The sequence below is a fragment of the Pteropus alecto genome, unplaced genomic scaffold (genome assembly GCF_000325575.1).
Source record: "Pteropus alecto unplaced genomic scaffold, ASM32557v1 scaffold190, whole genome shotgun sequence".
Classification (NCBI taxonomy): domain Eukaryota; kingdom Metazoa; phylum Chordata; class Mammalia; order Chiroptera; family Pteropodidae; genus Pteropus; species Pteropus alecto.
Window position 1 is genome coordinate 528,243 of NW_006430462.1, and position 4,526 is coordinate 532,768.

Sequence of the window (4,526 nt, forward strand, 5' to 3'; positions counted from 1 at the left end):
CCTGGAGGGTGGCGCTCAGCGGCTGCTGCCCCTCGGCCGGCGACCTAGGGGAGCTGCGGGGCTGGCGTCGCGGTTCCCATCTCTGAAATGGGGCAGCGGAGGGCTGTTTGGGGGAACTCGGGGAGAGAGCGCCGCAAAGTGCCCGGCGCGCATCGAGCGCCCCAGCAAGGGGCTGTTAGGATGTGGTTGTGACTTCGCTGGACCAGCTCCATACCTTTCGCCCCTTTCTGTCCCATCCTTGTCCATCCTTTTGGCCTCATCTCTATGTTGCTCCTAGTTCCATCGCTGTGGTTCCCTCCTGCCCCATCCCTGTCTCTTCGTCCAGCCCGATTCCTGTCCCTCTTGCCCCTCCCCTTCTGCCCCATCTTTATGGTCCCCCTCTGCCCTATGCCTGTCATTCCCATGTGCTCCATCCTGGACGTCCCTCCCCTGGTTCCTGCTGTCCCCCTTTCCAACTCCGTTCTCTCTTCAGCTCCCTCTGGGAGCCTTAGCTGGGGCATATTGCCTTTTGTCCCAGGTACTGAAACTGCAGTTGTCAGTGCTTGCTCCGCTTACGATCCATTAGCCTAGTCAGCTTCCTACCCTCCTTTCCTTTCCCCTTTGTGTCCCAGTAATAAGTGGATTGTGACCCACTCATTTTTCTTTTTAGTGCTGAGCGTGTCACCTGAGCTGCTTGCCTCAACTTAAAAATCTCCTGGTGGCACTTTGTTAAAAGATTGAAATAAGATTCGCTTAAAAATGCACATTGAATGGATCGTTTCAGACAGGAATTTGTTGTTTAAATGAATTGGCAAGGAACATACCAGGTTGTAATTTTATCTTGAAAATGATTTATTTTTGCTGAGCTAGTGAAAGACTTCACTAGTTCATATCCTTAGCACAACCCCAGAAAAGATCATTCATCAGGTTAATAGTGAGTTTCTAATAGTGTATCTAAGCATTAGGGTTGGATTTCCCCCCAGCTTCTTTCCTAATTAACACCGTTGTGAGTTGTACAGCGAATGTGTCTCGACAATAAAAAGCTCTTGGTGGAATTGGTGATAAATAGAGGCATCTACTTTATGGTGAATTTGAAGCGATGCAATTTTGTAAAATATTGAAGTCAACACCAAAACTGTTCTCCATTAGAAAGCATCAGTCAGTTCTTCAAGCTTTAGACACTCAAGATTGCTTCAGTGTTACCTCGGCACAAGAAAAAATTCTTTTGATGCTAAGTGATCTCCAGATTATTTTTACAAGTCCATTTACAAGTCCATTTCTACGATATAGAAAATATCAGCCCCCTTGAGTTATTTGTTGTGAAAAGCCAAACGTGTCAATGAATACGTGCTTGCTAGATATTGTTGGCTTGCTGGCCCTTCTTAGCCCATGCATCTTGTTGGTTGGGAGTGCTCTTTGATAAGCAGTGCCAAGCAGTGAAAATCGGGAAGACTGCAGCCCTTTTGGAGTATTGTGAAATTGACACTCCTGTTCCAGACTTTAACGTGTTTGAAGCTCATTGAAAAATCAGTGCTGTTTAAAATTTCTGGCAAATGGGAAACTAAAACAAGAACCCCCAAATCAAACCTGAATGTCATTAAAAAAACCCAAAACCCTGCATTTCTCTAAATGTGGTATAAAATGCTTAATTCCTTTATCTCCTGTTTTTCCTACTCTTCTTAAAGGGCAGGGATCCCTAAATATTTAGAGTTTCTATATATAAAATCAACAAATCTTAACTCATGTGGAGGTATTTTTTGGGGGGGCAGGGGTGCGATATATGATATTACTAAAATTGGGAACTTCTGTTCTTTTTTTTCTTGGTGTTTTGAACTTAATGTGACTTCTGCTTTTTTAGTGTTCTCTTAAGAACGTACTTATATGCTTGGAGTATTTACTTCCTTGTATAAATGCCTTTGTTTTCCTTGATATTCTTTAGTAATACTTTTTTCTTTTGAGGCAGAATTAGTGTCTGTGAGCATATTTCTTATGACATTTTAGAAATGAGAAATATCAACAGGAGAGTAATTTTAGGAAACAGCGCTTTGGTAATTGTTATTCTGTGTTGCTATTTTTTTATTTTTTAAATCCACTCTTGAATTAGGCCATTGGAACCTCCTCCAGGGATTTTAATTTGTTTTGTATTTGTCTCCCCTGGCTTTGGCTTTAGTTTTGTAATGTGGCCATTTACGTAGTAACAGCCACTCCTTGTCCTGTATTAGGATTCTGTTACATTGAGATTATCAGATAAAACGTCTTGCAATTTTTTTCTACTATTGGATGACAGTTAGTGGCCTACCTGCTCAATTTTGGGGCGGGGATGGAAGGTTAGGGGATTTCTAGATAGGGTATGAAAGTTAATTTCATGTTAAAATGGCTCATCATAGTGACTCAAAAAGACTAGTGTGATTTCACTCTTTTGGTAAAGGTTACTGGCCAAATGTTTCCTGATGAGAATTTCTATTTCAACTTTATTTTAGAGTGATCCATGTGATCACCAATCTTTGATATTCTTGAAAAAGATGTTTAGATTTGTATTTTTAGTATAGAAATGAGAAGCATAAACTTTGCCACTGGCTTACCTCTAATGACTTTTTATTTCCAGCTAATTATTTGAAGTCACTAGGGTGTTCTGTGTGCTTCCTTATTTTAGTTACTTTGCCTTTTCCATGGTTTTACACAGAAAAGCAACAGAACTAAACATTATCTAGCTAATTTAAATGAAACGATGGGGCTGCAGTCCCCTTCCATTAGGGGAGAATCTCGGAAAATGGAACATTCTGCCCAGGGGAGATGTTACTTCTCTGAGATAGCAAGAGGCAACCATTTTGTTATGTTGACACATTATTCAATTAATGAACGAATGAGTGTAAATCCTGTAAAAGCTGACTGTTTGTTCACGTTATATAGCTGCTTTAGTTTACTGAAACATTTGTTGAGCTAATGAAGCTGATAATGGGATCTATTGGGAAGAGTAAACTGATCCAAGGACTCACTGTGCAGACCCAGTTAAAAACACAAGCATTCAGACATGCATGCAGTTGTTTTGTGCCATGTTAGAAAAGAAATATTTTTATTAATTAGGGTCTGATTCATAAGCCAAGGCCTACAGAGGGTCAACATCTTAAGTAAGGCCTGGAATGATCAAGACGGCTTTTACTTTAGGCTCACTACTTTAAACTTTTTCAAACAGAATTAAATTTGGTTGACTTGAGCTCACACATGGTTGAAAGAAGCTGAGTAACATGAAACTCATCTTTCCCCTGGAGTGTCATTTCTGCTTAGTGGACATTGAGAATTTTGGGTCATCAGTTACAAAGCTTGTCCTTTCAAAGTATTCACAAAATTGATAGGAAGTTCTGAAAATGACATTTTAAAGATGTATTTTTTTCACTTCCCAGGAGCATTTAGACAGCCCTTAAGGACGTTTGCGATATCGTTTATTACATTAATTCACTAAATGGTTGTAAAGCCATTTCTCTGAGCCAGGAATAAGGATGCTGTGATGAACCTGACCACAGCCCTTTCCTTCAAGGGGCTTACAGTTTAGTGGGAAAAACATGAGGAGTTGGGCCAAGAAAGATGTTTACTTTTAAGCACAGTTGTTTGAAGATTTTGTTTAACCATGGTGAAGCATTTGGATGGCTTTTATTCTGTATCGAGAGAACACATTATTTTTGCTAATTGTTTTACATTAATTTGTTAATTATTCCCTTCGAAGAGCTGTCTAGCCAGAATATATACGGTAATGTGGTAGTTTGCTCTTCCTGTTTGTAAAACTGTATATGTAAATTATCTTGAAAAGTAGCTCAGTATTCTTTCATGAAAATGGAATTTCTTCAGTAATTTCCCAAACTCCCATCAGTGAATGAATGATTGGTGGATAACTTGAAATATTTTCTCTGTTTTGTTTGTATGGTATTCTGTGACTGCAGTCTCTGTGCCCCCAGCCTAACTTTTTGAACTGAAAAGTCAATGTTGAAAGAAAGAATAAACTTCAGGAAAAAAGTATTTTTTTTTTTATTGTTTATGAGAGTATTTTTATGTATAAAGTGACGACGGTGTTCTTGCTTCTTTTTCACTGAAGTACAGATTCAAAATGTAATTAGTTCTGACCTTTCAGTTATTATTTCATTCTCGATTAAAGTAATTTACGCCAGTGACTTGAAGATGTAAGTGTTGAATGTAGGTGTCAATTCTTAGAAATAGCTGTTCTAGTGCAATCAATTTTGGACCTAGAATCTGCCCAAGTCAAGCATGGTGCAGTGCTTTGAATTGCCAGCCCATTAAATCTCTGAGGTACAGGCAGTCCCATCTTTTATACGCAGTGTGTTCTGAGAGACAGCCTCTTGAAAGTGCCTCCTCATCACACTGAATTTGGCCTTGCCAAACATCTGTTTGGACAAGGCCGGGAACTTTTGGATCAGGTGCCAACGCTTGCTTGCAGAAGGGAAATCTAGGTCTTCATCAGTCGGTGGGTGGCCAGCAGAGTTGAAAATGCAGAATTGTGGGGAACAGGACGCCTGGGGTCCCCATAGCCCTGACAA